Source organism: Hypanus sabinus, chromosome 1 (assembly GCF_030144855.1).
Source record: "Hypanus sabinus isolate sHypSab1 chromosome 1, sHypSab1.hap1, whole genome shotgun sequence".
Classification (NCBI taxonomy): domain Eukaryota; kingdom Metazoa; phylum Chordata; class Chondrichthyes; order Myliobatiformes; family Dasyatidae; genus Hypanus; species Hypanus sabinus.
Window position 1 is genome coordinate 32,547,316 of NC_082706.1, and position 22,886 is coordinate 32,570,201.

Sequence of the window (22,886 nt, forward strand, 5' to 3'; positions counted from 1 at the left end):
ATATTCCACTGGGGTAGCCTCCATCCTGATGGCATGAACTTCGGTTTCTCTAACTTAGGGTAATTTCTTCCCCCTCTCCCTTCTCTCCTTTTCCATTTCCCGTTCTGGCAGCCTGCTTTCCCCTTTCCTTTTCCTCACCTGCCCATCATCACCCTCTGGTTAACTCCTCCTTCCCCTTCTCCTATGGTCCACTGCCCTCTCCTCTTCTTCCTCAGCCCCTTACTTATCGCCTCCCAGCTTCTTACTTCAACCCCTCCCCCACTCACCCACCTTCCCCCTCACCTGGTTTCACCTCTCACCTGCCAACTTCCTTCTCCCCTCCTCCTTATTCTGGCTTCTTTCTCTCTTCCTGATGAAGAATCTCGGCCCGAAGCATTGAACGTCCATTTCCCTCCCCAGATGCTGCATGACCCAGCACTTGTAACCATATAACCATATAACAATTTCAGCACGGAAACAGCCCTTCTAGTCCATGCCAAACGCTTACTCTCACCTGGTCCCACCAACCTGCACTCAGCCCATAACCCTCCATTCCTTTCCTGTCCATATACCTATCCAATTTTTTTTAAATGATGGAATCAAACCCGCCTCTACCACTTCTACTGGTGGAAGTGGCTCCAGTAGACATGTTGCTCCAACCTCCCTCACGTACCTCTAGGCAAATCTATCCTCCCAACCTTCCCGATCTCCAACCCCCTCCGCTCCCCTGATGACTCCGATGTTGCAGCTCTGAAAATGTCTCCTCGAGGAGGCTGTGCGGGCAGGCACTGAGTTCACCAGGCTGTAACCGGCAGAGTTTAGGAGACTGAGGGAAGCGTGGTCCCCATAATCAGAGCCGAGTGAAGACTATAGCACTGCAGATGCTGAAAATCTGAACTAAAAACATTTTCGAAAACATTGACAGCATCTGAGGGGATAAAATCTAATGAAAAACTTCAAAAGCCAAACTAAACACTCCTTAACTATTAATAGCAGGGAACTCTAACCTAAAATGCCTAGCTAAATTTAATGGTGAAAATCTTTAGTGTTTCACAGGCACTGTGTTGGCACGTGGCCAAGTGGTTAAGGCATTGGACTAGTGATCTGAAGATCACTAATTCGAGCCTCAGCTAAGGCAGTGTGTTGTGTCCTTCTACAAGGCACTTAACCACACATTGCTCTGCGATGACACTGGTGCCAAGATGTATCGGCCCTTGCCCTTCCCTTGGACAACATCGGTGGCGTGGAGAGGGGAGTCTTGCAGCATGGGCAACTGCCGGTCTTCCATACCACCCTGCCAGGCTTGCACCCTGTAACCTTTCCAAGGTGCAAATCCTTGGCTTATCGAGACTAACGGATGCCTATATCACAAACGCTGCCTGACCTACTGAGTGTTTCCAGCGGTTTCTGCTTATATTTCGTGCTTGCTTCATTTGCTGCAGACATCTCCAAGTTATAACTTCATTTGATCGAACTTCTATAGATGTCCAGTGAAGAGTACACTACCTAGTATGGAACCACCAATGTCCTTGAATGAAAAAGCCTACAAAACATAATAGATTCAGCCCAGTCCATCATGGGTAAACCCCTCTCCATCACTGAGCACTTCTATAATGAATGGTGACACAGGTAAGCAGCATCCATGATCAAGGACCTCTACCATACAGGCTCTCTCTACACTGCTGCCATCAGAAAGGAGGTACAGGAGCCTTAGGCCCCACACCTCCAAGTTCAGGAACAGTTATTACCCCTCAACTGTCAGGCTCCTGAACCAAAGAAGATAACTCCACTCATCCCAACACTGAACTAATTCCACAACCTATGGACTCACTTTTGTGGACTCTACAACTCATGTTCTCAATATTTATTATGTATTTATTCATCATTACTATTTATTTTTGTATTTGCACAATTCATTGTCTTTTGCACATTGGCTATTTAACTTTGTGTGCAGCTTTTCATTGATTCTGTTGTGTTTCTTTGTATTTACTGTGCATGCCCACGAGAAAATTGATTTCAGGGCAATATATGTTGACTATATACACTTTGATAATAAAGTTACTTTGTTCAGCTCCAGAGATCTCCAGGAATCTCATCCCATTCAAGCCATACCACTGGAGTTCCCGTCCTCTGGAGTTTCTTTCTATATAGAAACCTTCTGCTGCTTCCCAGCTGTTTATCTTCACCTCCCAAACAATAACAAAATGCCCCTACTGGAACAAAGTCCCCACATTATTAAGTCTGTAAATTGGTTTACTATTGTTATGTGTATCAAGGCACAGAGAAAAATGTGGTTTACAGCACCTGCCTTCCACACAGATCTTTTCATTACAGAATGTTGGCCTTCATTGCTAGAGGGATTGAATTCAAGAGGTCATGCTGCAACTATACAGGGTACCAGTGAGGCCGCACCTGGAGTACTGTGTACAGTTCTGGTCTTCAGACTTGAGGAAGGATATATGGGCATTGGAGGCAGTGCAGAGGAGGTTCACCAGGTTGATTCCAGGGATGAAGGGGTTAACCTATGAGGAGAGATTGAGTCGCCCGGGACTATACTCTCTGGAGTTCAGAAGAATGAGAGGGGATCTTATGGAAACATACAAAATTTTGAAAGGGATAGATAAGATAGAAATAGAAAAGTTGTTTCCATTGGTAGGTGAGACTAGAACTAGGGGACATTGCCTCAAGATTCAGAGGAGAAGACTTAAGATGGAGATGAGAAGAAACTGTTTTTCCCAGAGAGTGGTGAATCTGTGGAAGCAGTTGAGGCTTCTTCACTAAATATATTTAAGATACAGTTAGATAGGATTTTACGTAGTTAGGGTTATGGGGAAAAGGCAGGTAGATGGAGCTGAGTTTACGGACAAATCAGTCATGATCTTATTGAATGGTGGGGCAGGCTTGATGGGCTGGATGGACATACTCCTGCTCCTTTTGCTTATGTTCTTATTACATCAATGTATTGAGATAAAGCAAGAGAAAAGAATAACAATAGGAGGCTCAGTAGTGTACTGGTTAGGTGGCACTATTACAGTGCCAGTTGTAAAATTGGGGTCCAATTCCCACCACTGTCTTGAAGGACTTTGTACATTCTACAGATGCCCATGTGGATTTCCTCTGGGTGCCCTGACTTCCTCCCTAACTCCAGAGACGTACGGTTAGGGATAGTGAGTCTTAGGCAATGGAAGCATGGCGACACTTGTGGGCTGCCAAGCCCAATCCTCGCTGATTAGATTTGCTGCAAGTGATGCATTTCGCTGAATGCTTCGATGCATATGTGACAAATGAAGCTAATTTTCAATCCTTTCTCAAAATGCAGAATAAAATATCAGAAAGTGCAGTAGAGCTGACGAGGAGGTGCAAGGACATAAGGAGGTAGACAATGAGGTCAAGAGTCCATCTTATACAAGGGAACAACTCAATAATTGGTATTGGTATTGGTTTATTATTGTCACATGTACCGAGATACAGAAAGAAAGCTTTTCTTGCATACTTGTTCTTACAGGTCAAATCATTGAGCAAGAATAAGGTAAAAAAAAACAAGTGTAAAAGCCACCAAAAAATGATAAAGACAGATAGATGGTGAGGCTATGAATCCTTCTGATCTTACAAGAGGTCCATTCAGGAGGTTGATAACAGCGGGGAAGAAGCTGTCCTTGAGCCTGGTAGTACTTGCTTTCAGTCTTCTGTCTACCAACTGCAGAAGTATCGAGGCCATGATCACCCAGCGTCAGCTGCAGTGGCTGGGGCACGTGATAAGGACGCCCCCATGTCAGCTACCCCGCAGAGTGTTATACGGCCAGCTACATCATGGTCGACACTCAGCTGGAGGGCCGAAGAAACGCGATAAGGATCAGATGAAGAATGCTTTAAGGAAGTGCAAGATCAGACCCGAGGACCTGGAGGATGTTGCTGCTGACTGTAACACTTGGCGACAGCTGTGTAGGGACAGGGTTCGTATTCTGGAGATGGAAAGAACAACCAGAAGACAGCAGAAGAGAGCCTGGAGAAATTCAGCCATGGTTGCCGTCACTACCACCACCACTACCACATATACATGTCCCACCTGCAATAGAGCGTGTGGGTCCAGAATAGGACTGTATAGATCTCACCGTTAAAGGAGTAGATGTCGTCATCGGATTCCGATGGACAACCGAAGAGGAAGATCTTCTGTCTGATTGGAGAGGGGAAAGAGAAAATGTTCGGAATGGCTGGGGACTTTCACCTTTCTGCTTCATTTCCTAGTTAAGACCCGCGCTGGTTGAGCGAGCCTGAGGATATCCCTGGGACTGAGCTTCATTTCAGGCCTTTGATAGCAATGCATAGTTTCTCACAAAGTCACTTAGGAGTTAGTTTGAAGTGTGGGTTTATTTACAATCCAACTTTAGCCAATACTCTGCATCCCTACACTGGGACAGTTCTCAGGGATGGTTCACTAGGAGCCGGCACAGACAATCAGGGGACTTGAGCTGATAAAGTTATGAATGTGACTAATAACAGCCGGCTAAAAATACATTCCTAAATAATCAAGTGCCAATGGAAAGCAACACAAAAATATGCACTTTGAAAGCCAAACCTAGAACTCCTTAGCTGTCAATGGAAATAAAGCATAACTCAAATGCCAAGCTAAAAATAATGGTTGCGAATCTCTGCTGTCTTAGCCTGTAATGAAGATCTGCCCCGATTGCAATGGGTAGCCTTTGGTGCAGAGGACTGCGGAGCTCTCTGAAGGGATTTATTGTATCCGCGGAGAAAACTCTGTCCGTAGACCTGCTACAAACATCACAATGAATGAGGGAGTATACTTATGTAGCACTATTCACAGCCTCCAGCCTTCCTAAAGATTAGATTTATTCTAGTCACATGGATATCAAAGCATACTGTGAAATGTGTCATTTGAGTAAACTACAACACAATCTGAGGCTTGCTGTGGAGGGGGGGGGGGAGATACTCATTACAACCCCAGCGCAGCATGCCCACAACGTTCAGCAGAGCAACATGCAGCAACAGCAAAAAAAGCCCCTTTCCCACATCACCCTATCCCCTACACACACACACACACACGCACACACGCACACACACCCCCCCCCCCAGGACTGCGGCCAGACTTCCAAACAATGGGCCTTTAATCCCCAGGCAAGGGGCTTCAACCTTCAGATTCGCCGACCCCTAAACTTTGACCACAGGACTCGCCCTTAACAGGCCTTAGAAAACCTACAGCACAATACAGGCCAAAGCTGTGCTGAATGTGTACATCCTTTAGAAATTACCTATTTTTCTGAGCTCCACGTACCCATCCAGGAGCCTCTTAAAAGACCCTATCATTTCTGCTCCACCACTGTTGCCGGCACCCCATTCCACGCACTCACCACTCTCTGCGTAAAAAAACTTACCCCTGACATCTCCTCTGTACCTACTCCCCAGCACCTTAAAACTGTGCCCTCTCGGGTTAGCTATTTCAACCCTGGGAAAAAGCCTCCGACTGTCCACACAATCAATGCCTCTCATCATCTTGTACACCTCTATCAGGTCACCTCTCATCCTCTGTCGCTCCAAGGAGAAAAGGCCGAGTTCACTCAACCTATCCTCATAGGGCATGCTCCCCAATCCAAGCAACATAATTGTAAATCTCCTCTGCACCCTTTCCACAGTTTCCACATCCTTCCTGTAGTGAGGTAACCAGAACTGAGCTCAGTACTCCAATGGGGGTCTGACCAGGGTCCTATACAGTTGTAACATAGGAGAAGCTTAGGATGACGATGGTGCCTTGGCCTGAACTCTGACTCTGGCTCCTGTCCCCGAACTCTTCATTAGCTCTTTATAGCTGGCAAAGTGTAAAGTGATATAGTAAGAACAACAGCTAGTTTAAACACAGCAAGATCTCATGAACTGTAACTGTAAGGGCAGAGCTTAGACGTTTAGGAAGACAATGGCGCCTAACGGCAACCCTTTTGCTTGCATCTTCAGAAGCAGCTCTATTCCTATCTTTAATATCTTTATTTTTCCCTTTCAGGGTTCTTTTCAAGACCCTGACCTGGAGTGACACTTTGACTTGGGTTCTTTGTGGAAATGGGACCCGCTCTCGGGGCCTCACAACTGGCCACTATTCGGTAGGCCGAGGATGCGGCCTAGAAGACTACCACGCCTTCAGGGTTCTGGGATTTCATGGCCCTGGAGGCGGATGGACTCGAGGCCAGTGCCACCGCAGGAAACTGGTGTGTCGTGGGAGACGGAAGATCAAAAGCAGCGAAAACAGCAAGCTGACTGCCGGCTGTGTGCCCAGAGACCCGAGTTCCTTGGGCACAGGGCTGGGAAGAAGCGACGCAACAGACTTTTAACACCATAAACCAGTGAGTTGTTTTGTTATATCTCCTCTCTCACTGTGAAACAGGGACATTTCTTTTTCCCTTATTAGCAAGACAGAGAAAGAGCCTGTGATGTGTCGAATTACTGGGTGAACAAGTAGCCTGTGGGGTACTGCAAGCCTGTGTCTTTATTGAAGTTTTGCTGCATGCTTGAGTGCTTGGCGGGGGGTGCCGATGTTTTTTGCTCATGGGGGGTGGGTTTCGGTGATTTGTTGCTGCTTGTGCGTGGGAGGGGGGAGTCTGGGGGGACTTTGGGGATCTAACATTTAACCACCATTCATTCTTTGGGGCACTCCTCTGTTTTTGCAGATGGTTGCGAAGTAAAAGCATTTCAGGATGTGTATTGTATACATTTCCCTGACATTAAATGTACCTATTAAAACTATTGAAGATTTGGTTTGCCCTATTTTTTGATCTTTGAAGTATCTTCGGAGATATATATTTATTTAGCAACACAGTGAGGGGTACGCCTTCAAGGCAGGCAGCCATGACAGCCCCACAATCCCAACTTAACCCTAACCTAAGCACGGGACAACTTGCAGTGACCAATTAACCTACCTAGTACGTGTTTGGACTGTGGGAGCAAAGTGGAAAAAGCTGCACCGTCCGCAGGGAGGACGTAGAGAGGCTCTTTCTGGAACAGCGCCGGAATCGAACTCAAAACTCCAGAGCTCCCTGAGCTGTAATAGTGTCACCCTTCCTTGTGTGGAGGTGCGTGTGTTTAGAGTTACCCTGTCCCATTAGTAATGCAGCCTGGAGAGGAACAGTTCTACACACGAGGCTAATCCATGCCTCTCCCAGTCTGATCTGTGTATCTGCTGTTCACGGAGGAGGCAAACAATTCAGTTCACTGTCACTACTCCACTAAGGGAAGATATATTTACAAAATTCAATAACTAGTGCAAAACAGACCCTGGATAATCATAGAGCAGAAAGAAAGGGCCTTTGGCCCACCAGCCCTTGCCAAATATCAAGTACCTATTTACCTGCAGGAGGTCCTTAGCCTTCTATTCATTGGTGATTGAAGTGCTTTTCTAAATATTTCTCAAACTTGTAAGTAGTTGCCTCCGCCACCCCTTCTGGCAGTGAGTTCCAGATTCCAAACACCCTCGGGCAGTAAAACATTCTTTTTATATACCTTCAAACTTCTTACCACTTACCCCAAACGATGCCCTATGGTTTTGATTTATCTTCTCTGGGGGAAAGGTTTCCTACTATCTAGACCCTCACGCCTCTCATAATCCTCTTCCCTTCTATCTGATCACCCCTCAGCTTCCCGTGCTCCGAGGAAAACAGACACAAGCAATCCATCACTAGTCCTGATGAAGAATCTGCGCCCAAAACGTCGACTGTTTACTCACTTCCATGGATGCTGCCTCGAGCTCCTCCAAGATCTCCAGCATCTGCAGACTTTCTCATGTTTGCCAAACTATCCAGTTTCTCCCGCTAAGTGAGAGGAGGAAGTGTTTTTTTTAATTAAACTGCTCCAATATATTTTCTCAGGATGATTTATATTCCCTACCGTACAACCTTAAACTTTGGGAAATCAAGAACAAGTTGTGAAAAATTTGCTTGACATGGCAGAGTATTCGAAGCAATTGCACGCTACCATTGGGTTATTCCCTTCTTGTTCACAGCTCCTGGCATGGAAATACGATACCCTTCTTCTGCTGACTGGCATACTTCGAAGAATAACAATAGGGTTGGATGTGTGCCAAATTAGAAATACTTCAAGGGGTTTGCGTGACATCAGTGAAGCAAGCAAAGAGTCAGTTTATCAAAGTTTGTCAAGCAGAGTGAGTTTTTTTTAACCGAATCGGGAAAAGAAACTGCATTTTTGCAAAGTTATTTGTGTCCTTGGCATTCCCCAAAGACGTTAGAACTGTAATAATCTGTCATTACTGAAGTGTGAGACCAGTCTGCTGAAGTCTTTTTATATACTTCTGCATACAAAAGTACCACTGACAGAAACCAAGCAGGTCACATGATTATACATAATACCGGCCACGTGTGGGTACAGCCAATATGTGTAAAACCTCAGAGAAGTTTATAAAGTTCTGAGAGACGTAGACTATGTATCGCTTTCATAAACTCTAAGCCGAAAATGAATCTCAAGGTAGTACAGAGCAATGTATATGATAGATTGACTTTGTTAATAACTTACTTTGCAACTAGAAACATAGAACCTGAAATACTTTAAAGTTGGAATAATTATTTTGAGGCAATGCCAGCAAACATTGTTTGCTACCATTTTGCCATGATTCTATGTTTTATCAAAAAGTCAATCAAAGCTTGTGGCATTCCTATTCGATATAAAATTTGGCAATTTTATTATTTCATTTTGCAGTTCTACAGGGAGAATGGGGGTTGGCACAATGCTATTACAGCAAAGGGTGTTAGAGATCAATCCCGGCATGCTCGGTCAAAATTTCTAATACCAGAGGGCAGGCATTGAAGTTGATGGGTGGAAATTTAAAAGATCTTTGGGGCAGTTTTTTCACACAGGGAGAGGTGAGTGTCTGGAAAGATGTGGTGATGAAAGAAGATACAAATCAGGTGTTTTAAGACTCATGAGTGTGCAGAGAATGGTGGGACATGCTCCATGTGTATGCAGGAGGGATTAAGTATCATTAGTCAAGTCAAGTCACGTCACTTTTTATTGTCATTTCGACCATAATTGCTGGTACAGTACGCAGTAAAAATGAGACAATGTTTTTCAGGACCATGGTGCTACATGAAACAGTACAAAAACTACACTAGACTACAGACTTACCCAGGCTGCATAAAGTGCACAAAACAGTGCAGGCATTACAATAAATAATAAACAGGACAATAGGGCAGTAACGTGTCAGTCCAGACTCTGGATATTGATGAGTCTGATGGCTTGGGGGAAGAAACTGTTACATAGTCTGGTTGTGAGAGCCCGAATGCTTCGGTGCCTTTTCCCAGATGGCAGGAGGGAGAAGAGTTTGTATGAGGGGTGTGTGGGGTCCTTCATAATGCTGCTTGCTTTGCTGATGTCGCATGTAGTGTAAATGTCCGTAATGGCGGGAAGAGAGACCCTAATGATCTTCTCAGCTGACCTCACTATCCGCTGCAGGGTCTTGCGATCCGAGATGGTGCAACTTCCGAACCAGGCAGTGATGCAGCTGCTCAGGATGCTCTCAATACAACCCCTGTAGAATGTGATGAGGATGGGGGCGATGGGAGATGGACTTTCCTCAGCCTTCGAAGAAAGTAGAGACGCTGCTGGGTTTTCTTTGCTACGGAGCTGGTGTTGAGGGACCAGGTGAGATTTTCCACCAGGTGAACACCAAGAAATTTGGTGCTCTTAACGATCTCTACTGAGGAGCCGTCGATGTTCAGCGGGGAGTGGACGCTCCGTGACCTCCTGCAGTCAACAAGCTGAATTAGTTAGGCACAGCATTATAGGCTGAAGGTCCAGTTCCTGTGTTGCATGGCTTTCTGTTCTAAAGTTGTGAAATTCAGGGACTCGGACAGAAGGTTTCTTCTGTGAATCCTCCCAGATAATCCTGGCAGATTCCAGGGTCCAGCTGACCAGCAGATATCTCCTCAGTACAGCACCCCATCCACCAAGGGTGAAAAGATAAAGAAAGCAATTTATGCTCTGTATGACATCTGTATTTACAGGTTTGTGATGCTGGGGAAGCAAATTTGTCTTTATACTTGTACTTCACCGTACCTGTGCACATAAAAGGATACAGAAACTGCACTGCGGAAGACAGGAGGGTTCTGCTTTTGGTCGTCGATACTCCCCAATGCGTAGCCTGCCCGCCTTTGAGGAGATTTATACAGAAAGGGACAGTAACATCATGAACATCACCCACTCTGCTCTTAACACTGCTTCTGCCACTCCCATCGGGGAGGAGGCTATGCAACATTTTCACCAGGACCTCAGACTCAAAAACTGTTCCTTTCCCTCAGCAGTAAGGCTGTTCAACACCTCCACCCACTAACCCAACTCTCTACGCCCCCGACCACCACTACTTCATCATTTCCTGTCAGAGTCACCTTACGTACAGACACTCCTGTGCCTGGTATCACTTTATGGACTTACATGTGTATAAGCTATTTCATGTATTTATACTTATTGGGTTTTTAAAAATTATTCCTGTGTTTTTTTGGTGCTGCATCGGATGCAGAGTAACAATTAATTTGATCTCCTTTACGCATGTGAACTGGGAATGACATGAAACAATCTTGAATCTTGGACCTCAGTGTCTCTGGTTTTGTAAAGGCCTTGCTGGCATTAAATGAACCACATGCAGCCTGTAATTTTGGTTGGAAACCACATCTTACAAATGCAATGCTTTGCTTAGTCCCCTGTTATTTCTCACCCTGTATCTTACACATCTCCTTGAGGACACAGCCAGGATCTGAGTATATTGTCTTTTTTACCCTGACATTACAACACTGAAGCATCAGCTCCAGCCCTTGTCAGCATAAGGAAAGCTCTTGGACACCCCGAAGGAATGGAAGGTGCAACAGAACCATAAGGTCCTTCAGAGCTTTTCTTCATAAGTTCCTGGAGTGGGGCTTGAACCTGCGTCTGTCTGGAATTGTTTTATTATTGTCACAAGTACTGAGGCACAATGAAAACTTGTCTTACAAACTCTTCATACGGATCAATTAAAGTTAACAGAACGCAGAATAAAGTGTAACAGCTCCAGAGAAAGTGCAGTGCAATTTCATAGCGAGGTAGATCGTGAAGTCTAATAGCCTTATAACAGCAAGGCAGAAGCTGTCCTTGGGACAGGTGGTACATTTTTATATATCTTTTGCCTGATGAGAAGGAGGAGAGAGAATGTCCAGGGTGCATGGTGCTTTGATTATGCTGAATGGTTTACCGAGGCAGCAAGATGGAGTCCATGCAGGCGAGGCTGGTTTCCATGATTGCTGAGCTGTATCCACAACTGTCCGCGGTTTCTTGTGGCCATGGGCGGAGCAGTTGCCATAACAATCTGTGAAGTATCCAGATAGGATGCTTTCTATGGTGCTTCAGTAAAAATGGTTAAAGTCAGTCGGGACATACATAAGTTCTTTAGGCTCCTGAGGAAGTAGGAGTTGGTAGGCTTTCTTGGTCATAGTGTCTACGTGGAAAGGTGATGTTCAATCTTACAAGCTTGAAGCTCCCAAGCAATTGAACCTCAACTCTGTTGATGTAGACAGGAATACATGCACTGCCCACTTGTCAATGACCAGCTCTTTTTTAATGGGTTCTATTGGGTTTCTTCTTTTGTGGCTGCCTATAAGGATATGAACCTCAAGGTTATATATCGTATACAGACTTTGATAATACATGTACTATGAACTTTTGTATTGCTGACACTGGGAGCAATGTTGTCATGCCATCATGTGACTAAGCTCCCTATCTCCCTCCTGTATTCCAACTCATGAGTAGTTGAGGTATGCCCCATCGGAAAACTCAGTGGTGACAATATTACCTATTAGAGTGGCCACTGGGTGTGTTTCATGGTCGCCTGCCTCGGTAACCCATCCACTTCAAGGTTTAATATTTTGTGCGTTCGGAGGTGCTCCTCCGCACACCACTGTTGTAACACACGGTTAATGTCACCTTCCTGTCAGCTTCTCCTACTAAAGTGGCTGCAGAGTGTTTGTGTGGAGTTAGAGCAAAAATCTGGTTACACAGTCAGGGTTGTGCAGGGAGTAGAGTGGGGAGCAGTGGGGGCTGAGGACACATCCTTATGACGTGCCATTGTTGAAATTAATTGCAACAGAGTTATATCTGCCTATCCTTTCTGATTGAGGTCTATTGGTCAGCAAGTCGAGGATCTAGTTGCAGAGGGAGATGTTGACTCCCAGCTGTGGTTTTCCTGGAATTATTGTAGTCGGGGAACAATGATGCTCTGGAGATGGCATGCTCTACTCCATTGGCCTGGAGGTGAACAGCAGTGAACTGAGGCTATCTGGGAGGCTGGAGCTGATGATGAATTGATCAGATTCTCAAAACATTTCATGATGGTGGACGTTAGAGCGCCGGCTGGTAGTCATTAAGACACATTTGTTTGCTTATCTTAAGTTTGGATAGGTACATGGATGGTAGGGGGATAGAGGGCTATGGTCAATGGGAGTGGGCATTTTAAATGGTTAAATGTTTTGAAGGGCTCGTTTCTGTACTACTTTTTTATGCTTCTACCTGAATAATAGTTGTCTTCTTGGGAAGATGGGTGGGAAGCTCAGACTGAAGCAGAGGGAGGTTAAAAATGTTCATAAATATCCCCGCCAGCTGAGCTGCACAGGATCTAAGGACGTGGCCAGGGGCACCGTCTTGGCCAGGTGCTTTCCGTGGGTTCTGCCTCGGAGACCACGCATGATCCCACGACCCACAGCTGACACCTGACGGAAGCAGTGAAGCAGTGCGTCATGCACGCATCTCAGAAGGGTTGCAGTGTGAAAGCAAGCAGTCTCCATGTAAGGACAAAACATCTTCTCAAGCAGAGACCATTCGGCCCTCTGAGCGTAGCCTGCCGTTCTGAGCTTCTACCTAAGCTCTATTTCCCTGCGTTATCCCACTACCTTTTGATGTCTTTAACACCCAGAAACCTAATGATCGCTGCAAAGTGTGCAGAGAAGTTTTGTGAGAAAGTCGCCGGAACTCGATGACCCGAGTTGCAGGAACCGGTTGGGCAGGTTAGGATTTTATTCACGAGAGTGAAGGAGGTTGAATGATGACCTTATTGACATGTAGAAAATCATGAGGGAGATAGATATGCATACAATCTTTTCCCCGGGGAATGGGGACCAAACATCAAAGGGCATGGGTGAAAGGTGAGAGAGGAGAAATTTAAATAGGACTTGAATTTCAAAGTAAATTTATTATGGAAGTGTGTATACGTCATCATCTACCACCTTGAAATTCACTTCTTTATGGACATTTACAAGAAAAAAACAATTGAATTTTAAGAAAAACGATACGTAAACAGACAAACAACCAATGTACAGAAAAACTGTGCAAATAAAACTAATATCGAGAACGTGAGTTGTCAAAAGCCCCCGAAAGGGCAATGTTCACCTAGGTGGCCCATATGTGGAGCAAGGAAATAGTTGAGGTAGTTATGATAACAATACTTAAAATACTTGGACAGGTACATGAGTAGGGAAAGGTTTAGAGGGATATGAATCAAATGCTGACAAATATAACTAGCACAGTTGGGCGTCTTATGTGGCATTTGAGTTGGACTGAAGGACCAATTTCAATGCTGTAAGCCTGAGTATCCGCAGCCCTGCGATAGAGAATTCTAAACAGTCTCCATCTACTGGGTGAAGAATTATTTTCTTAGTTTACCTTGTATTCTGAAACTGGGACAAGATCTAGACTCCTAAGGCAGGGCAAATATCAGCACATCTTTGGGGCAGCAGAATGGGGATAGGCTTTTTCCATTGACAGTAGGGGAGATTCAAATAAGAGGACATGAGTTGAGAGTTAAGGGGCAGAAGTTTAGGGGTAACACGAGGGGGAACTTCTTTACTCAGAGAGCGGTAGCTGTGTGGAACGAGCTTCCAGTAGAAGTGGTAGAGGCAGGTTCGGTATTGTCATTTGAAGTAAAATTGGATAGGTAAATGGACAGGAAAAGAATAGAGGGCTATGGCCTGAGTGCGAGCCAGTGGGAGTAGGTGAGAGTAAGTGTTCAGCCCAGACTAGAAGGGCCGAGATAGCCTGTTTCTGTGCTGTAATTGTTATATGGCTATAAGTGGCGCGGTGTAGGGCCACTTCCTCAGAGCAACAGTGACTCTGGTTCAATCCTAACCTTGGGTGCTGTCTGTGTGGAGTTTGCATGTTCTTCCTGTGACTGCTTGGGCTTCCTCCGGCTTTTCCAGTCTCCGCCCCCACCAATCCCAAACAAGCGTGGATTTGTAGGTTAACTGGTCGGTGTGTAGGTGAGCATCGAATCTGGGAGTGCTGAGGAAGAAGTGTGGAGAATGAAAAAAACGATCTAATATGTGGAGTCATAGGGACATCGAGCTTGTACGCAGGACCTTCGGTCCAACTGATCCATGCCAACAAGCTAAACCCATCTGCCCACTTTTGGCCCATAGCCCTCTAAGCCTCTCCTATCCATGTACTTATCTAGATGGTGTTTAAATGTTGCTAAAAAGTACACCTTAACCACTACTTCTGGAAGCTCATTCCAAACATGCCTCCCTTTGTGTGGAAAAGTGCCTCTGATGTCCCTTTTGCTCTCTTGCCTCTGATCTCAAACCCACTCTCTCTGGTTTTTAGTGCACTGTCCTTGAGACTATGTGCTTTCAGCTAGTCCATGACCCTCCTTCAGCCTCTTAATCACCCTCAGTCTCCTATGCTCCAAGGAACAAAGTCCTAGTTTATGCAACCTCTCCTTGTAACTTAGACCCTCAAGTCCAAGCAGAGTTTTGGTAAATCATTTCTGCACTTTCTAGTTTAATAACCTGTAATAGGGTGACCAGATACTTCATGTGTGTCCTTACCAACATCTTGTATAACAGCAATGCAATTTCCCAATTCCTATATGCAATTCCTTGACTGATGATGGTCAACTGCCTGCTTCACCGTCCTATCTACCAGAGATGCCAGCTTCAGTGAACTTCCACTCCTACTGACTGCCAGTTCCAGAACACACTCGGGAACCCTACCATTCACTGAATACATCCTTTCCCGGCTTCAGTGAACTTCCACTCCTACTGACTGCCAGTTCCAGAACACACTCGGGAACCCTACCATTCACTGAATACATCCTTTCCCGGTTTCATCTACCGAAATTGAACTGAATTGAATTGAAATGTCTTTATTACTTACATCCTTCAAATACATGAGGAGTAAAAATCTCCCCTCACCCCCACTCTCGGCTTTCCGCAGGGATCGCTCCCTACGTGACTCCCTTGTCCATTCATCCCCCCCCCCCCCCCCATCCCTCCCTCCGGGCACTCATCCCTACAAACGGAAGAAGTGCTACACCTGCCCCCACACTTCTTCCCTCACCACCATCCCAGGCCCCAGACAGTCCTTTCAGGTGAGGCACCACTTCACCTGCGAGTCAGCTGGGGTGATATACTGTATCCGGTGCTCCCGGTGTGGCCATTTATACAATGGGGAGACCCGCTGCAGACTGGGAGACCGTTTCGCCGAACACCGGCGCTCGGTCCTCCAGCAGTGGCTGGATCTCCCTGTGGCCACACACTTCAATTCCACAGACCACTCCCACTCTGACATGTCTGTCCATGGCCTCCTCTACTGTTAAGATGAGGCCACACGCAGGTCGATGGAGCAATACCTTATCTCCCGCCTAGGTAGCCTCCTACCTGCCGGCATGAACATCCAACTCACTGACCTCCATTGATACCCCTGCCCTCCACCCTTACCCCCATCCCTAGCTATTATTTTAGTCTGGTTCTCTTTCTCTCTTTTTTTCCCCCCAGCCCTACCTTTCTTTCTCTTTTATTTCCCATAATTCTCCACCTTCCCCCTACCCCATTTCCCTCCAGCCTATCACTTCCCAGCTCTCTACTCCATCCCTCCTTATCCCCCATTGACCATCCCATGTTACTTCACTCCTGATGAAGGGTTTCAGCCCAAAACGTCGTTACTACCTCCTCCCATAGATGCTGTCTGGCCTGCTGAGTTCTGCCAGCATTTTGTGTTTTTTTATTTTAGGAGTTAAAATCTTTATGTTACGCCTCCATTCAAATGTCCGGTGTGCAATCATAGTAGTTTATAATAAATATTATGTACAACAGGATAGTCAAATAACATAGAAATACAGTAGTTTCAGCATGAATTACTTCTTCTGTCATCTCTCATTCTTCTAAACACTGCGGATTAGAGGCTCTGTCTGTTCAATCTCTCCCGGTACGAGTGAGCCACCATCCCTGAAAGCAGTTTGGTCAACTGAAAAGCAAAAAAAAAATCTGCAGATGCTGGAAGTCTGAATAAAACCCGAAAATTGCTCTAGACACTGAGCAGATTAGTAATCATCTGGGGAGATCGAAACAAGGTTAATGCTTCTGTTGATGACTGTTATACTGTAAATTTGGGGAACAATTATGCTTAAAATTGCAGAGAAGAGGAAAAAAAATGAAGAGAACAAAAGGGACTATCCTGGAGTTCAGTCTCCGTGAAGATAGATGACCAGTTTAGTGTTGGGTAGGATAGGGTGCAAGTCTGGGGGAACAGTACACAGAGATAGGAGTGTGGTGGAAAAGTCTGGAAAACTGTGATGTATAGAACATAGCAGCTGCTGGGAATCTGAAACAAGTGCTGGAAATGCTTGGTAAATCAGGCAGCACCTGTGGAGAGAGAATCCCCAGATGAACAATGACCCAACGTTAGAGATCACCATCCCAAAGGAAGGCCATACTTTCCCTTTCCCACTGAAACTTGGCTTCAATCCCTCTGTAACCTTTTCTGGAGCCATAGAGAAATACAACATGGAAACATCACAACTTGTCCAAGCCAATCTTGATGCCCATCTCAGCTAGCCCAAATCCTTCCAAACCTTTCCTCTCCATGGACGTTTTTTAGATAAGTAAAATAAAACTCTTACATAATACACCTGGGCCAGTCTCATCAAGATGCTATTTTAACAGTGGGCAGATAATCTTACTCATTTCTTCAAATCCTCTTGTGACAAAGGTCAACCTACAGCTTGCCTTTCCTATCACCGGTTGCATCTGTGACTTGACTTTCAGTGACTTGTACTCAAGCATACACAAAGTCCTTTGAACATTACTCAATCTGCCACCGTTTAAAACACTCGGTCTTTCTGTTTCTTCTTAATTGATTGGATCTGTTTACCATGTTGTCACCCACCTACTCAGCTGGTCAGCTTGAACTTTTTTGAAATCCTCACCAGTGCTCACATTCCCTCTTTGTTTTGTATCATCTGCAAGTTTGGAACTGTTACATTTGATCCCCTTTGTCAGATCAGTGATCCAAATTGAGAATGATTGAGGCCCTGGCACCGATTCCCATAAAACCCAACTTGCTATACACCCAGCAAATTTCAGGGGGGCTATTTTAACAACAAATCTGTTTTCTATCTGTTAACAGATTCTCTACCCACATCAACTATCTTCAATTTCAAATGCTCTGTTCTTACACAACAGCTTTCCATGTTGACCCTTCCAAAATTCCAAATATACCATATCCCCCGGTTTCCCCTCCCTAGTCTACCCAGACACCAACAAAGACTGGTAAGGCAGGGATGGGGGAGGGGGGGGGGGCTACTGCACAAGATCGAAGTAAGTTGCAGGAAGTTGTAAAATTAGTCAGCTTCATCATGGGTACTAGCCTCCATAGTATCCAAGACATCTTCAAGGAGCGGTGCCTCAGGAAGGCAGTGTCCATCATTAAAAGGACACCCACCACTGAGGACACGTCCTCTTCTCATTGTTACCATCTGGAAGGTAGGACAGAAGCCCAAAGGCACACACTCAATAATTCAGCAACAGCTTCTTCCCCTCTGCCACCCAATTTCTAAATGAACATTGAACCCATGGACAGTACCTCACGACTTTTCCTTCTGTTTTTACACTGCTTATTTCAAATTAACTATTTAACATAAATATATATATATATTTACTGTAATTCAGTTTTTTTCTGTACTTATCATGTATCGCATGGTACCGCTGTCGTAAGGTTAACAAATTTCACGATTTTGGTTCTGAAATATGACTTCTCTTTCTTAATTCCATAATGACTTTTCTCATTCATACCACAATTTTCTAAGTATCTGGTGATTCTGCCGAGTCAAGCAGCATCTGTGGAGAGAGAGTAACAGAGCTGCTGATTCAGATCAAATGGTTGTCAGAAAATGAGCAAATATTACAAATAAGTGGTCCTTCATCAGGACATATAACGACAGTTAGTGGGCTTTAGCAGGAAACACAGAAGTCACTTCTTTAGAAGAGGGAGACTAAGCAGGGTGGAGGATTTCGAAACAGCGATCACCAATCAAAGCTCAGCACAATAAAAGCAAGCCAAGAATTTGGGTTTATTTTTGGAAACATGGAAATAAAAAGTAGGGAAGTTATGCTAAAATTGTAACGTATCTGGTTAGACCACACTCAGCATCACATACAGCTCTGGTTGTCGCTTTATAAAAAGATTAGAGGCACAGAAGAAATACTCGGAAGGTTTTTAAGGATGTGACCAGAGACGTGAGAGTCTTTTTTTTTGCATGAAAGGAAGAGTGAGAGAGAGAGAGAGAGAGAGAGAGAGAGAGAGAGAGAGAGAGAGAGAGAGAGAGAGAGAGAGAGAGACTGTCCTGAAGACAGAAGGTTGGTGAGTGATCTGAGAAGTGAGGTTAATGACACGAGAGCTTGGATAGATTGAAAGCAGAGAGAATGTTTCTATGTGTGGAGAAGGATATAACCGTAGGTCATCCACGTGCGGCAGTCTCTGAGAAACCTAGTTGGGAGCTCACACAGAATCACATTAAGCAGAGACTCTACCTTCCTCACCTCAGCCTGATGGACAAAATCACCTCTCTTTCCTCTAAACTCCAGAAAATACTGACCAACCTGCAGAAATGGAATCAATTTTGTGAATGTTGCCAAGAAATGGTATGAATAATATCAAAACATAATTGGGAGAGGGGGATCGAAGATCATGCTCATAGATGAGCAGAAGCTTAAACACTGATGGACTGAACGATCTGTTTCTTTGCTATTCATAGACTAGTATTTCTTACATCCCTAAGAGCATAAGAAATGGGAGCAGGTGTGGGTGTGTGAACTCTCAGAGCTGTTTCACCATTCATATGACTTGATCTTGAGCTCCACCCCCATGTCTGGCCAACCCTATGAGATTGGAATGGTAGGGCTTACAGATCCCAACTTGCCACACAGCCCGTCAACTTGCAGATGGAACCAATTATTCCTATCCTTTGTTAACAAATTCTCTGTCCACATCAGCACAATATCCCCAATTCCATGTGCTCTGTTCTTGCACACGACTTTCCTGAGTGGGACCTTTGGAAAGCCCCTGAAAATCCAAATGCTCCACATCCACAGATCTCCCCCCTCACCCACTTCACCTTAACTCCAATTGGTTAGGGAAATATGAGTTCCCTAAATCTAAAACTTGCCACCTTGAACATATTTAATGACTTCGCCTCTGCAGCCCACGGGGGTCCTTGAAGAACAGGAAATTCTTCCTCATCTCAGTCTGATGGGCAAGATCGTCTCTCATCCTCGAAACTCCAGGAAATACTGAGGCCAACCTGCCGAATTGGAATCAGTTTTGTGAATGTTGCTGTGAAACTCAACATAAGTAAACACGAAGAAATCCGACATAACTCAACATTATAAAATCATGAGGGGCAGGGATAACGTAATAGCTGAAGTCTTTTCCTATGGGATAGGGGAAGTGTAAAACCAGGGGGCATGAGTATCTGAGGTGCCTGAGCAGCAACTTTCTCACATGGGTAGAGGGTATATAGAACCAGATGCCAGAGGAAGTGGTAGAGACGGGTATGATTATGACATTTAAAAGACACAGACAGTGACACGTGAGGTAAGGGTACGGTGGGATATGAGTCAATTGCAGATGTATGAGACTAGCTCAGTTAGTCAATTTCGTCGGCATAGACTCGTTGGATGAGAGACCTTTTCCAGACTGTCTAACTCTGTGACTCTAAGCATGTATGACTAGCAACATTACCACACCTAGACTCAATGCTAACACAATAATAGCTGATTTTGCTGCATCCATCCTCATCTCCCATTGATAGAGAAAAATGGTAAAATAGAATCAGGAGCAGGCCATTCAGCCCTTCCTGCCTGTGCTATCAGTCAGTATAGCCGCCTTCTCAATGTCACATTTCTGCTCTCTCCCTGCTACCTTTGATGTATGCAGAAATTTGTCTCTGACTTAAACATTTCCAACGATTTGACCTCACAGGCTCTGTGGTGGAGATTCCACAGATTCACCACTCTCTGAGTGAAGAAATATCAGGCAAACCACAGCTCTGTGTCTGTATTTGTCTAATTAACTTCCTTCTTTGCCTTTCAGCTTTACATAGAACATAGAGCAGTACAGCACAGTACAGGCCCTTCAGCCCACTATATTGTGCTGACCCTTTAACCTACTACAAGATCAATCCCACAAAGCCCTTCAGTTTTCATTCAGCCATGTGCCTACCCAAGGATCTCTTAAATGTCCTAAATGTATCTGTCACCACCACCACTCCTGGCAGTGTACTCCATCCACCCACCGCTCTGTCCAGGCAGTGCAGTGGTAAATCTCCTCTGCACCCTGTCTAAAGCTTCCACATCCTTCCTATCACGAAGTAACTAGAACTGAGCACAATACTCCAGGTGTGGTCTAACTAGAGTTTTATACAGTGGCAATATTACCTTGCGGTTCTTGAACTGAAATTCCCCCAACTAATAAAGGCCGGCACACGATCCCCCTTCCTAACCACCCTATCTTCTTGTGTGGCAACTTGTGAGGGATCTATTCTTTTGGACCGCAATTTCCCTCTGCTCCTCCACAATGCTGAGCACCTTGCTATTAATTTTGTATTCTGCCTTTGACCTTCCACGTTATATCACATCGCACATATTTTCCAGGTTGAGTTCCACTTGCCACTTCCCAGCCCTGCTCTGCGTCATATCAATGTCCGGCTGTAACCTACAGCAACCTGCTACATCATCCACAATTCCACCAACCTTTGTGTCATCTGCAAACTTACTAATCTACCCTTCCGCTTCCCCGTCCAAGTCATTTATAAAAATCACATTGGAGTCCCAGTTCAGATCCCTGTGGAACATGACTGATTACTGACCTCCAGCAGAATACACTCCATCTGTTACCTCCTTCTACTTTCTCTGGACAAGCTAATGCATTTCCCAGACACCAATGCTTCCTGATTTTCTAAATAATACCTACCTTGGGGAACCTGGTTCCACCCTCCAATCTTTTGGTACTACACCTGCGACCAGTGAGGTTGCAAAGGTGCAACGTCCTCTTCCCTCGCTTCCCATTGTAACCTGCGGTATAACCCATCCGGCCCCAGGGATTCACCTGTTCTAAAGTTTTTCAAAACTTCCAGCACGTCCTCTTTCTTAATGACAACATGTTCTAGCATATTAGCCTGTTCCAGGCTGTCTTCACATTTATCAAGGTCTGCTCTCACTGCTGAACACTGAAGCAAGGTATTCATAATGGACCTCCCTTTCTTCCTTTGACTCTAGAATTATCATTGTAGCTCACATGGTGACTGCCCTATCGTATTCCAGCAGAGACACAGGCCTCTGAGGCAGTGAGTCTGTGTGCCCGTACACACCAATCCCTCTCCGATGCCGTTTTATTCTCCCCACCTTCCCATCAACTCCTCCTAGATCCTACCACTCACCTAAAGTTCAAAATTCAAAGCAAATTTATTATCAAAGTGTATATATCAACCCTGAGATTTATTTTCTTGTGGGCATACTAAGCAAATTTATAGGATAGTGACTATAATAGGATCAATAAAAGTGTGCAGAAGAGAACAAACTGTGCAAATGCAAATATAAATAATAAATAAATAAACAATAATTATCAAGAACATAAGATGAAGAATGCTTAAAAGTGAGTCTATAGGTTGTGGGAATGTTTCAGTGATGGGGCAAGTGAAGTTGAGTGAAGTTATCCTCTTGGTTCAAGAGCCTATTGGTTGAATGATAATAATTGTTAGTCTGGTGGTGTGAGCCCTGAACCTCCTATACCTTCTTCCTGATAGCAGCAGTGAGAAGAGAGCATGCCCTGGATGGTGGGGGTCCCTGATGATGGACGCTGCTTTCCTGCGACATGTCCATGTCGACATGCTCAATCGGGGGGAGGGCTTTACTCAATGGTGGTGATGGACTGGGCAGTATCCATTACTTTCTGTAGGATTTTCTGTTCAAGACCATTGGTGCTGCCATACCAGGCTATTACGTGATATATTCTCCACCATATGTCTATAGAAGTTTGTCAAAGTTTTAGACATTGTGCTGCAATTTTGCAAACTCCTGAAGAAGTAGAGGCACTGTCGTGCTTTCTTTTCAATTGTACTCAAGCCCAGGACAGGTCCTTTGAAATAATAACACTAAGGAACTTACAGTTGCTGACCCTCTCTAACTCTGATCCTCCGATGAGACCTCTGGTTTCCTTCTCCTGAAGTTAACAATCAGCTCCTTGGTCTTGCTGACCGTGAGTGAGAGGCTGCTGCTGTGGAACTGTTGCACCATCAATAACTCACTCTGAGACTTAAGGCGAGATATCGGCTTTTATTGACTGGAAGAAGGAACAAGCAGTGAGTGACCACCATACTACATCCTGGAGACTGAGAGGCCGGGCTCAGGCCTTGATCGCCTTTATACAGGGGCCTGTGGGAGGAGCCACAGGAGCAGTCTGCAGGGGACGTGCCCAGACAGGTATAAGCAGTTCACCACAGGAACCACTCAGCCAGATTTTCTATATGCAGATTCATCACCACCTTTGATTCAGCCTCCACTCCACTCTTCAAGAAGGGACAGAGGCAGAGGAAAGGAAACTATGGG

General features: G+C 45.1%; 1 long non-coding RNA gene across 1 annotated transcript in view; it reads left to right on the plus strand.

Moving 5' to 3' along the window:
* The window catches only part of LOC132392379 (uncharacterized), a 35,523-nt gene extending 27,700 nt beyond the window's left edge, over nt 1-7,823 (plus strand). The window contains exons 2-3 of the long non-coding RNA XR_009511512.1: nt 5,993-6,329; nt 7,617-7,823. This is a non-coding gene — a long non-coding RNA (uncharacterized LOC132392379). The remainder of the gene's footprint in view (nt 1-5,992; nt 6,330-7,616) is intronic.
* Nucleotides 7,824-22,886: the final 15,063 nt, after the last annotated feature.